The sequence below is a fragment of the Dermochelys coriacea genome, chromosome 10 (genome assembly GCF_009764565.3).
Source record: "Dermochelys coriacea isolate rDerCor1 chromosome 10, rDerCor1.pri.v4, whole genome shotgun sequence".
NCBI lineage: Eukaryota > Metazoa > Chordata > Testudines > Dermochelyidae > Dermochelys > Dermochelys coriacea.
The window spans coordinates 18,442,957-18,456,854 of NC_050077.1; the positions used below are offsets into that span (position 1 = coordinate 18,442,957).

General features: G+C 42.2%; 1 long non-coding RNA gene across 2 annotated transcripts in view; it reads left to right on the forward strand.

The window, feature by feature from the left end:
* The first annotated feature begins 693 nt into the window (after window positions 1-693).
* LOC122455422 overlaps window positions 694-13,898 on the forward strand; it is a 62,959-nt gene continuing 49,754 nt past the window's right edge. For both annotated transcript variants that reach the window (XR_006274726.1, XR_006274727.1), the window contains exon 1: window positions 694-751. This is a non-coding gene — a long non-coding RNA (uncharacterized LOC122455422). The remainder of the gene's footprint in view (window positions 752-13,898) is intronic.

Here is a 13,898-nt window from a genome sequence, read left to right on the forward strand (position 1 = left end):
TCCATTCTTTTTACAGTGACAAAAATTCTATGAGATAGAAATCAAATGTTCTTTGACATCAGGCTGGTGTGCTGCATATTTTCATGGAACAGGTATGTTGTTCCACCTAATCTGGGCTGTGACTCCAGAATTTGGTTTCCCTAGTCAGTGTAGCTATAGGCACTTTTAAATGGGTCAATTGAGCATTCTTGCAGTGTGAGTTGGTTAAAAGTTGGTTAAATGTACTGGTATCAAGCCATGAACAAGTTACTAAGCAATGTAAGCTACAACTTGCTATTAAATCCAGTCACCTCACTTGGTAATGTGGTTGGAAATGAAGAATGATGTTTGAGGTTGCTTGCCTGGTATGATTATTGAGTGACTTTGCTATTTAATCATCATGACCTCTTGTGCAATGCCAACAAGAGCCTCATTACTAACTTGATGTCCATGATACTGTACTCAGCAGAGCCCTGTAGAGTTTATGAAATGTCCCTTTGTGAGGCTACCATCTGTGATTTACTGTCTGCACTGGACCCATTGTAATATGTAATGAACATGAATGTAGCAACTTTGGAAAATGATCGTTGTTTGAGGAATCACAATCCTCTCTTGGTAGGGCACTTAAATAGCTTCAGAACTTCACTACGGTTCTGAGTGAAGGCAGAAAAGGTACCAAGATGACATTGGCACACCAGTCTCTGTTGCAAGCCAGAGCTAACTGAGTTTTCTGGGAAGACCTATGATGGTACTTTACAGCTATGCAGAAAAGGTAAGTGGCATCTTCTGCTGATGAGTAAAGTGCTGTACTGTGTGGCTCTTATTCATTTTTCAATAGGTTGATCATTGCCCAGGGCTAGGAGCTCATTGCTGAAGGAAGGTCATAAACTTTTGCTCCTTCCAAAGAAACTGTCGGGGAAAAATCTTATCATCATTGCTCTGCACTTCCTGAAGAAGCCCAAATCTTTCCTGTTGTATTTGTTTGTTTAATTTTGGGCATGGTTATGAGAGTGCTGGAAATATCAAAGGTAAAATGTGCTGATGTACACTGACTTTGTGAATATGAGTGAGTGTATGATATTGCCTTGTAGGGGCTGGGCGGATAAGGAACTTACTACTCCTATGCACTAAGGAAGTTTTCCATTAGCTCAAGTGGTAAAGGATTCTGATTTTGAAACTGAAGGAGCAGGATTCTAGGTCCAGCTCGCAAGTGAAGATATGTGATTTATCCAGCAATTATATCTGATAGGAGTGCTTGGATTCATTGCTGCTTGGTACCTGGCCGTTGCATTTGAACTCCTGTTTTGTAGAGGCAATACTTAACTAGAGGAATATATGCACTGAATAAATCACTCATTCTTTTCTATTCTGCAAGAAGACAATTGATTTGAAAGATTTTTGGGAAGGGCCTTGTCTGGTGCTAAATTATATATAAAAAAAAATACTTAAGCAAGCATCATAAAATAAAGAATTCCCATTCACCATCCAGTCCATGATTTAGAATACCTTCTTTAGTTCCTGGTTATAATACTGAGTTCTTTCTCAAATTCCATCCTAAAGGATCCTTCTATTTATTATAGCATCATGACATTCAGCCTCGGGAAAGCCGTGTTCTTCCAGAAACCTGCAATCACCTATCTATGATCCCTAGATGTCTCTATTGCCTATATTGTCTCTAATGCATCTGATGAAGTGAGCTGTCGCTCACGAAAGTTTATGCTCAAATTAAATTTGTTAGTTTCTAAGGTGCCACAAGTACTCCTTTTCTTTTTGCGAATACGGACTAACACGGCTGCTACTCTGAAATCTATTGCCTTAATAGATGGAAATTTGAAAGACAAAGAATGTTAGCCAATTTCAACATGTTATCTTGAATAGAAATGTGCTATGTGAAAGGTTCCATAGTTTTCTACTCTATTGGTAAAATAGAGTGAGGTTCTTCTATTGTGTCACAAGGCAAAAATGTTTGTGTAAACTTTTTTATTGCTTATCACCAATGCAAGCAGATTTTGCAGCCGTTTGGAATTGTATAGAAACAGAAAGAGGAGACAATTAAGATCAGAAGCAAAATGTGAAAAACAAGTAATGGGTTGAGATTAAAAGAAAATTAATGTCTGGAAATTATTTCTAAACCATATTCCCAATCTCATTAACTCCACAGACAGAGCCTCATGTATCCTGGAGTTTCTGTGCCAGTTGCTTTGGGGCAGATCATTCTTATGGTCTGATTTTCAGAAGTATCGAGTACTAACAAAGTTCATTGTAGTCAATGGGAGCTGGAGGTAGTATCTTTGAAAATCAGGCTTTGGGTGTTGAGGTCAGTGTGAAATCATAGAAAAATGATGAGGAATGCTTTGGACGTTACCAGGGATTCTTTTCTTCCACACCCTTTTGCAATTCATGTTGATGGTCTCTCATATACTTCAATGGCAAGAGTAACTATTCTCAGGAAAAAAAGAGCTCATGAAAGCATAATCCATGGGTCTCTGTGTGGAGTCGTCGTTTGGAGTCCTGGGTCCTAGTCCTGTACGCTAGGGTCACTTCCCAGCTCTCCCACCTACTCTCTATGTGACTTACTTAAGTACTTGTGTCCCTCAGGGTGAAACTGGTGTGTTAATTCTTACCTTAGTTAATTCAAAGACAGGTTGTAAGGCTCTGCTTGTCTACACTTAAAACGTGACAGCACCAATTTTTTACTAATATAGTTACAGTGGTACAACTCTAGGGTTATTTTGCTTCCCAAATCAGAATAAGCTATGTGGGTATAATCACGTCTATAGTGGTGCAAAGGCATCCACACTAGGTGGGTTTTGCCACTTTAATTGTACCAATATAGTTAAAACAGCACACTTTCTAGTGTAGACAAGCCCTCTCTGATCTGGCCAAGATGCCCTCAGTGCAGGCTCCAAACATGGTATGGAACAAAGGTGGCTTTAAGCCAGTCCATTTTCTGATGCATGCTTGCCCACAACTCCAAGGAACTGTTCTGGCAACTTGGAATTATCGGGTTTTAGGGAAGCCCCAGCCATAGCTTGTTTTCCCCAAACATGCCGCTATGCCAGAGGCAGGAGATGAGGTGACCTATAATCACTATGGAGACCTTATGGCTAGAGCCTCAAAGATATTTAGACACTTAATACCCAAAATGTCTTTCATGTCACCCAGAGATTCCTACACATGGGGAATGTTCAGGGACCAAATTTAGCAGTTTCTTTTGCACTGCCAGAACAGCACAAAGCAGCTGGAGCGCGCCCGAGAACTGGGTCCACTGCATGTGTCATAGTTACAGTGGTATGAAAAAAATAAAAGCCATTTTATGTCAATGGATTTTCTTGTTCCAAAATGTAGCTGTGAGAGCTTGCCTCGCAAACCAGCAAAAGAGAAATCCAAGGCTGGCAGGCAAACTCCACAAAAATAGAACAATATTGCTACAGTGGATAACATGTTCCCCTGACAGCTGAAGTATAAACTGAACAAAAATCTGCTTTAATTGCTATCTCTCTGTCTACTGCCTGCCTAATTCACTAAAAATAAAGGTCTTCTCTTTAGTGATGCTCAGAACCGAGCTAAGCAGACGTGATAGGTAGATAAACATGTTTGGAATAAATACTGATATGAATGACACTTATTAGCTACATGGTGGCATATTTATCTCTCATTAGGTAGCATAATAGCACATTGTGACAAGAGAAGGGTCTTTACTTTTGCATTATTATATATATGTAAACCCCCCACAATAGATCATCATGGTGGGGAGGCTTGCAGATGTTAGTAGATGATTTTCTCTGTAATTCGCACTGGCATTTGTTTATTGGGAACTCTGATCAAACAAGATGAGCACAGCTGCAATTTGAGGTTTTCTCCTTCTTTGTCAAAAAGTTACTTTGTTCACTTCACACATAGGGGATGAAACAATGGAGGTGCCCTGTGAGGGAAGAGTGTAGCCAGTTGCATCATTCCCTCAGGCCTCCTAAATACAATATAACAGAGTCAGGGCCAGACTCCTCTCTGCTGTTGCTCCATTGAAGCGAAGGGCCAGACTGTAGTGGCTTTTGCGCAGGTATGCAAGGGGAGATGCTGCAAGGTCCCATGCCTCCTGCTCCGGCTTGCACAGGGTGGTAGAATGGGCAATTCCAATTGGCATCCCTGGGTATGTATAGGGGAGGAGGCAGACTCTGACCACATGCCTTTCCAGCCCCATACAGCAGAGTAGGGTGGAGGCGATTGCACTTTGAGCCCCCTACAGGGTCATGCAGCAACTGTCCCACCACTGTGTAATGTTCCCCAATGCAGTGTGGCTGCAGTGTATGCCTTTGCCAAATAGGCCCAATCTGGCCATAACCAAGTAACAACCTTGGCTTGAAGATATCTGGTTGAAGCATGAGGGGGATGAACACATTTTCATTTATTACAAGTAAATTACAAGACCCAATCTGAAGTACTGTAGGTCATTAACGTAAAAGCTTTGATCCTCTCCCCCTGGACAAGCCAGGCAAACCTCCGGGGGCCATGCACTATGCAGGCTACTTTATAGTCAATGTAACGTGAAAAGATCCGGGTGGAAGATCAGATCAGTCATTTGGATATTAAATATATTTGCTTTTGGATGACGGTTGGCCTAGGCATCTCCTTCATCATATTATTCTTTGTTCTTATTTCTTTTACTTTATATATTTTTTGGTAGTGCACTTTCCAGGCATTCAAGAAGGGATAATCTCTTTGCCAAGGAGCTCACAGTCTATGGAGAGACAAGTAGAGCAGGGTTAGGAGAAAAAGAGCAATAAACCAGGGGTTCTGTATGCATCAGATGCATTCACTCTGAGCAGCATAGAAGTAGGTTTTAGGATTTGATCCAAAGCCCACTGAAATCAGTGGTACTCTTTCTATTGATTTCAATGGGCTTTGGCTTGGGCCCATAAAGAAGGATCTGATGTGCACAACATAAGTCCTTTAGTAGCACTGGCCAATTTCTTGGCAGAAGCATCTTTTTTCAGTCAATGGTATCATTTCCTTAAATCTTCCAGTTATTCCAGAGTCCCTGGAGGATAAGCGTTGGGGCATTCTGTTGAATTTGTATTTATAATGTGGCCATTGAACCAATCTGGAGCCTCCACATACTGCTGATAGAACATGGAACTATCTGTCAAGACCAGGGTGGCATGCTCCAGACCCTGAACCATCCAGAAGGGTACGGCAAGCAACTTCATTTGTTTTAAGGCAAAGAGCTTGAAAAATTTATGAATAGGATTGAGTGATGGGATTCCTTATGGCGGAAAGATACCTGTCAGTTCATGTTTCATGTTCCTAAATCACATGCAGCAGGGCTTCAGCCAGTCACCTGACAGGGTCGGGAAGGGCTCCACCCCACAATAAATTCCAATTTTGTTTTGTTTTTTGGTTTCCTTCCACGGAAGCATCAGAAGTAGCCATAGCTGGAGACTGGCCAGGGTGGAATGAGATGTTATTAAGAATTCTCTCAGGTGCTTGGCTGGTTGGTTTTTGCTCACCTGCTCAAGGTCTTATTGACCACCATATATGGGGCTGGGAAGTAATTTTCCCCCAAGTCTGACTGGCAGTGACCTTGTTGGGTTTTTTTTGTTTGTTTTGGGAGGTGTTTTTTTTTGCCGTCTTTTGCAGCGGGTAGGTATGAGTCACTTGCCAGGATTATCTGGGTATATTTCAGTTCTCTGCCATTGCAGGGGCCTTGGGCATTGGTGCACCTTGGTCCATCTATTCTCTACCTGTGGCACACAATACTCTAGTCTCCTGAGCGTTGTAAGACTTTGGTCTAATTCTGGTTGTTGGGTTCAGTGTGCAGATGCTGGGTGATGTTGGTGTCCTGTGATATACAAGATATTAAACTAGATGATCTAATGGTCTCTTCTGGCCTTAAACTCGATGACTCTAAGATCTTGGAAATGCTTAAGAGGTGATTGTGGTATGACACTCCATATTCTTCATAGAAATATGCTTAAGATATATGAATATGCCATAACTAAGATATACTTTATGCAAGATGGCTCATGTAAGATATCATTGAAAGGTTATGAATTACTCAATGTGATTTTCCAATTTGTATGCATGTATCATTTCTGTATCTGAAGTTAGGAATATTGACTATGTAACAATTACAACTGTGTGTGTACTTGAGGAAATGCCCACTAGACAGTAAGCAAACATCCTGAATGAGCCATTTAAGAAGGACAATAGAACTCTGAAGATACTAATCTCCCAGCTTCCAGAGGAGTTTTCTGGGATGCTGCATTGACACTACAAGGTCAGGTGATAATGTCACCTGATGCAAAATACCACCTTGAACAGGACTTTCCAACAGGAAACAAAGGCTTCCCACCTTATGTAAATCTTATTTAAGGCTGGGGAGTAAGGCAAATAGGACTCTTCTCCATTGCCTTTCTGCCCAAGAAGAAAGACTGCTGAAAGTACCTGAAGAGACAAAGGAACTAAGCTGAGGGAAAGGCAAGGGCTGAGTCCAGACTGAGACAGAGGAGTCTAGTCTGTAAAGAGAAATAACTGGAAATCTAAGCTACAGAAACTGCATCCTGCCTAAAGTCAACATTTAGGGTGAGAAATTACATTTTGTAACCTGTTTCTTTAGTGAATCAAGCTTAGTTTGCGTGTTTTGTTTTATTTGCATAGTTATTTGCTTTGTTCTGTTTACTAACTCCTATAATCAATTAAAATTTACCTTTTATAGCTAATAAACTTATTTCTTATTTATAACATAACCCAGTTTGTGCAATTTATAACTGGGGAGAGAGGCAAGAAGTTGTGCATATCTCTCTTCACATTAAAGGAGAGGGTGAATTTTTATGAGCTTGTACTGTGCAGATCTTTCTATAGAGCACAAGACAATATTATATGGGGTTTACCTCTCCACAGTGGGTGTGCACATAAGTGCTGGGTGAATCCTTTCACACAGATCTGACTGTAGTCTCTATCTGCAGCTGTGTGTTGTCTTGCCTGGGAATGTGCTGGAAAGGGGCTTGAGAGCCTGGCACAGCAACCCAGGGCAAGGGAAACGCAGGTTGGCAGGCCGGAGGGCTGAGTGGGACCCCCGCACAACAGGTGGCATCCCAGAAGGGGGTTGAACCCATCACAGTGATGATGCAGCTAGCATTTGTATTCAAATGAGAGCTGGCTGGGAATGTTTTGTCAACATTTTTTTGTTGAAAAATGCCTATTTGTCAAAACCCAAACCGTTTGCAAAACAGGTTCAGATCTGAAGAACCTTCCAAATTGACAAAATGCTGAAAAAAGTCTCAAAACTGTCAATGTTTTGCTTTGCCATTTTTCAAAAAAACCTGTTTTCTGATTCAAAAATGAATTTTTGTTTAGAAATTTCAGCTGATTGAACTGAGAGGTTGAAATCCAAACAACATTTTTTGTAATTATTGAAACAAAATGTCTCAACTGACCCTAGCTGAAACTTTTTTATGGGGGTATATGAATATTTTTAAAATTTTGACTTTTCATTCCAGTTTGAGATGGGAATTTTTGTTTGAACTTATGAAAATAGTGACGGGATGGGAAAACTGTTTCCTGCCCTACGTCTATTTTCTAACTCTTTCATCACAGAAATGTAGGGCTGGAGGGCCTCAAGAGGTGATCTAGTCCAGCCCCCTGTGCTGAGGCAGGATTAAGTATACATAACCCATACCTAATATGGTTTAATGTTGGGTTCTAAGAAAAAACTGGAGCATCACTTTGTGTGAGAGGAGCCTGGAATCTCACAGTGCAACTGTGAAAGCTGAATAAAAATATTTCAGGGAGTTTAATGGAAAGATACTTCTCTTGATGAGTCTAGTTCTATCCTGGTAAAGGTGTTAAAACTACCATTATTCGTATACTATAGTACAGATGATTCCATTCCACCATAGTTGAGCTGTAAGAGGAAAACCCTTAGGACACATGCCCATGAGTAACAAACTTTTCATTCCCCCAAAGTTCATTTGATTGAGTGCTTGGTTCAGAACTACTCTAAAAATGCCGAGCCATAGCTTGAAGTATCTCATAACTAGGTGTTCAGCTTCTCGGAACTTTCACTCAAGGGTTGTTGTGGGTTTTGTATTTTCTGTTGATTTTTTTTAATGAAAATGTCAAAGGGGGGTGGGGAGGGAGAGAACAATTACAAAAAGTGCTACTTTGCTTGAAAATAAAAATGCTAACTTTCAACAGCAGGGGCTTTCAACAGTGCTTATTCTGTTCTGTGCTTCTGATTATACATTATCACAAAAGCTTTTGGGATGCTGTTTGGTATGAAAGGCCTGGTACAAATATGAAATTGTTGTTTTTAGCATGCTGTAAGGTACCGCAGGTTTACCTGGAGGCAAAGCAGGAGAGAAGAGCAAGTAAGAGGTGTTTCAGAGTAGCAGCCGTGTTAGTCTGTATTTGCAAAAAGAAAAGGAGGACTTGTGGCACCTTAGAGACTAACAAATTTATTTGAGCATAAGCTTTCGTGAGCTACAGCTCACTTCATCGGATGCATTTGGTGGAAAATGCATTTCCACCAAATGCATCCGATGAAGTGAGCTGTAGCTCACGAAAGCTTATGCTCAAATAAATTAAGAGGTGTTGCTACGCAGATCGTAATCCTCTCCTACCAGGAGAGGAGCAAACAGACAGAAGGACAAATACAATAAATAATAAATTGGCCTCATAATTGACCGAAATCATAACAGTTCTGTTCCAGGCAATGCGGTCTTGCAAATAGTGCCCTGACCTGGGACTCAGAAGAACTTGGTTCTATTCCCAGCTCTCTGAGCTGGGGTGAGTCATTTCACCTTTCTCTGCCTGTTTCCCCTTCTGTGCCTTATCTGCTTAGATTCATAGCAGAGATTCTTTTGCTATGTTTTTACAATGCGCCATGGAGCCCTGATCTCAGTTATGGCCTCTTAAACGCTACTGTAAACAACAAAAACACTAAAAGTTCTCAAACAGGTCAAGAACAGATGGGATGGTAACGTGTGTAAGATGAAAAGAGCTATCCTGATAACCAAGCAACCAGCAAAATTATGAACAGGAAGGAAACATAAGTAAGGTCTAAAATTGACCCCAAGTGGGAAAAATGTTTGTAGGGGACTGGAACTGCTGTGAGATTCTCCTTGTGGAGTGTTCCTAGAGCTGTTCTGTCTGGGAAAAGGGCAGGGCTGTATTAAGGCATAGGCAATGTAGGCCTGTGTGTAGCACCCGGCCCCAGCTCCTGGAGACGTAATTGCATCAGATTCTCAGGTTTTTTTTAAGAAGTTTCTAGTCCTCATGGTTGTGAAGAAAAGTTTGCAGCTGTGATCCAGGTGTAGCCAGCTGTCACTCTCTTGCTTTGCACTGTCACTACCTGAGACTGCAAGTAGCCAGAAGCAATAGCTCCAAGAGGAGTGAACTTCTCATACATCTTAATGGAGTGTTAACTCCCAAACCCACTGCTGTAGGGTGGCCCTGCTCCACCAACACCACAGGACAGTGTATGTGGCAGGAGAAGAAGAGGGTAGGTGGGCCTGGCCCATCCACCCATGCAGAACATGCTGGCTGCAAAAGCACCAGGGCCTCCTGTGCTTCTACTATGCTACTCCCAAGGGAGAGGAACCCCTGATGCTTCTTGGGTTGGGGCAAAAGGGGTTCCTATGCCACTACCATTGCAAGTGGGGGTGGAGTCACAGGGGGCTGGATGATGTGCCTAGAGCTCTGGATTGTTTTTATTTTGTCCCAGGGAGAAGAGGTTCCCTCTTCTCTTGGAGAACAAGCAGGGGATTTGGCCTAAAGATTCTCCAAGACCTACTGGAGATTAGGGGCATCTGTACTGGTTCTGAACCCCTCCCTGAAACATCCCTAGCTCCTTGGAGCTTCCACAGCATGGAAAAGAAACTCACAGACATGGCATCCAATTTCAAATAGTAAAATATAAACCATATGGGAAATATCTTCCAGGAAAAACAGGACTTAATATAAACAGACTGTGGTTGAAACAATTGTGTTTTATAGATAATAATCTCTGGCTCCAGCAGTAGAAATAAAGGACAAAAACTGTGAGGAGCCAAAAAAGAGTGGTTGTGGGAATGAATCTCAGCGAAATGAAGATGAAAAACACACAGAAAAGCATAGAATTGCCTGATACAGAATCAGAACTATCTTCCTAGAACAACAGCTGAGATCATATAAGACTCTACATTTCACTATGTGGTTATCAGGCTAAAGGTTAGGACTAGTTGGCAATTAATAGTGAAAAGAGCAGGCAGCCAGGGTGGGAGCCATCCTGGCACTTCTATTCTTCCAGTTCAAGAACAGTAGTTTTTCAAGACTAGGCTTTGTTGGTAGGGGATGGTCCTTAGCGCAGGTGATTGTAAATATCACTTAGAAAGGAATATGGACAGATGGGCTCGGTCCAGATTTCAACCACCCCAAAGTTTGGGAGATGTTCAGATCCGGGTTTTTATTTCCATGGATAGAGAATGGATTTACTTGTGGGAAACTTAAACAGTATAAGGGTGACTCTGGAAGTCAAATATGTCAGAAGCATTGCTGTTTATTTTATCTAACGATGCCTGATGGAGCTGCCATGGAGCGGCACAAGCTGTTGCCCTCTCATGAAGCTATATGTGTTGAACATGTGTTGCTCTTTTCAATTGATTTCTATGCCAACCTATTCACGTTAGAGAGTCATTGCTATGCATTAAGGACCTGACCCAAAGAGTCCTATTGACCTCAAAAGTCTTTCAATCAGGGTGTAAGGGTCCAAATCTGCAACTCATGCCAAGTGGTACTGACTTTTGTGAGTAATCCCATTGACTTCAATATTACAACAACCCATGTGACTAAGTACTGCTTAGCATGGACAAGGGTTACAAGCCTGGGCCCGAAATATTAAGTCCCTCCCATTTGCACATTAAATGATCAGATATTAGGAACAAAAATCAATATTGGTAATAGAAATACTAAAGGTAAGTGCTAGGGAGAGATTAGATATGATTAGTTTGTGTGTTATTACCTACGTTTAGTCATGAGAAAGTATATAGGGCAGATCCTCATCTGGTGTATATTTACACAGATCCATTGAATATATACAATTGTCCTAAGAATGTCAGAGAAGCAGATGCATCAATAATCTGTATTCTGACTATTTCTGAAAAGAGAAGTAATGGGGACCACCCTCGCTGAAACAAGCACTTGGCAGACAATAGAATACAAAGGTTTATATAATTCTTATTCTGCTGCTACTGCTGCCGTCTATTCAAGAGCTGGGGTGATATTTTTAGTTGGAAAGGAGAAGCGTGTCCCAACTTTATGCTAATAATGTATTTTTTGGTGCACGAGCTGATTTTCTCAGGCTGCTGAATGGATTAAACAATTTGCCTTTTTGGAGCCCCAAAAGACGTAGGTGCCTAACTGCCACTGTAGGCACCTAAATCCAACATCTAGGAGACACTGAGATCCTCAGCTGCTGCCTAGCTCCGGCGGGGCCTTATATCCCTTTGCCTAAATTTCTGCTTTTAAAATCCCCATGGCCCCTAAAAATCGGCCAGTGAGCATATGCACAGCCATCTCAGTCTAAGCACGTGGGCGCCTAACTCAGGCCTAGGCTCCAGTGTTCCCCTGTGAGGCCCAATCCAATGGGCATGCTCTGAGAGTGCCCAAGCCCACAGAAAATAGCCAGGGTAGGAAGTAGGGATGTACCATGTAACTTCCACCCCTGTGGTTAGAGCACTCACCTGGAGATGGGAGACCCAGGTTCAATTCCACTCCCTTCCCCAACCCTTGAGTGAGTACCCTAACCATTGAGGTTAAAGTGGGGGGGCACCACCACCTTTTTCTCCTTGGTTTTGTGTGAAGGGGCTTCGTGGCCTAACTTCAGGAGGGGTTTGTGAACCTGAATCATGAGCAGAGATAGGGGGCTTAGGCAGCTCCCTGCTCAATGGGTGGGCTTTTGTAAGTCCCATTCTTAGGCACCTATTTCTCCCCGTGCCTTGCTTAGGGAGCCTCGGTGCCTAACTCACGGCTGTGGATTCTGCTAGGTGTCAAGACTTATGAAAGCTCAGTGTCACTGTGCCCAAGTCTTTTTGTGAATCTAGCACTAAATTCATAGAATACCTTACTCCCCTTTTTGCTGTCAGTTTGTCCCACACAATTTTAGTACAACCTGGTCCAAGTTTTTTTAATATGGATTCCTGGATCACCAAATGTGAGCAAGCCCTACAAAAATGAACCTTTATTAGGTAAGTCATCCTCAGCAGAAGGTGTTACATTCACACCTCTTCCTCAGCAGAAGGTGTTGTGTGTGTATATTTGTACACACATGGTCTCTCTTTCTGCATGCAAAAAATGCAGATGGGACTGCAGTGTCTATCTCCTGGTATCTGAGTACTGAATCTAAAAATGTATCTGAACTGGAGAGAAACAGAATCCCTTTTCTAAAGGTCAAAGGTTGAAATTAACTAAAAAAGACCCCAAGAAATCTCCATTAGTAAAATGAAGTTGCATATACGGGACTGCTCATTGTTTTGAAACTGACAACTGGACAAGCTTTCTCCCCAAATTAAACCCTAGTTTATCACAGAATAAACATGCCATGCAGTTAATGAATCAGAAACGCAGCAGACACTTGCTTTGTGGCTTTCCTTTCCTGGGTTAGAGTACTTTGTCACTAATCAGTACATATTGTACAGAATATTTTTATACCACCCTGAGATAGGTATTATTCCCACTTTAGAGATTAGGAATGAAAGTGGAGGGAAGTTAAGTGACAGATCTGAGGCCACAGCAGAAGTCAGTGTCAGAGCTGTGTTTAGAATTCAGTTATTCCTGGCTCCTAGTTTATGCTGAGACTACATTCTTTTCTGACAGGCAATTCTTGTCCTCCTTCCACAGCTGCAGATGGTCCTGCCAGCAGTATACCCAATGTGATCCTGCTGCATGGAATTGAGGAAGGTTTGGAGGAGCTCACATAGGAGTTCACCCTGCCAGAGCAATCATTATACACTCCATTTCCCTTTACACATGTTTATTCTTTGCATGAGTTAGCAGCCAGGCCACAGAGAGAGAGAGAGAGTGTGTGTGTGTGTTGGGGGGGGCACTTGGGAGATATTGTAAGGCAGTTTATTCCCCTGGGGCTGAATGCACCGCAATGCTCCCAGCTCCTACTGGCCCAGACACAGCGATGCATGCAAAATATTAACCTCTCTCCAATCATTTAACCATTTGATACCCACCACTACCCATAACAGCCCTTTGTGGTTCAACATTGGGAGAAACAATAAATCTTCCATGATTTCTGAACTCGTCCTGTAGAATTTCCCCATGCAGCTGCAACAACAGTGAGCATCTTTCTCCAGGCAACAGGTTATGGAGATGATTCCTTGCTACCAAAGAAGAGAGAGAATGCACTGCTGGGGCTGTGAATGACTCAACTGTATAGAGGCAGGTGACCCCTCGCTGCAGCAAGCTGATTGACAAAATATCCCTGGTCACTTGAAATCACTTGACATGTGCCCTTGAGTAGGTAGCATGATCAGCGTTTTTCGAGCCTTATTCTTATCTCCCTACAGGTCACAAATGCCCCAGAAGCAAAGGAAAAAACAACAACAACAAAAGGAAACCTGGAGAACCTGTCGTCTGACACTGCATTTGATGATTGCAACTTGTTCAGAAGTATCCAATGGCTCTATCTAGGCATTTGTATCATGCTCATTATTGTAGTATCTTAGTGTCTAGAGTTGGAGGGTCCAACTCCCTTGGGGTGTATGTACCCTCTGGAAAAGGCAGCCCTCCATATTGAAAAAGGGCCCTTTTAAGATTTCCTCTGAGTTTCTCTTATAAATAACCTCTTCTGCTGGCCTCCCCTGCCTCCAAACTTCCTGTTTTCTCGGAAAGTATCACTTAATTAAGAGGCTCATGTGTCCAGGGGAGACTCA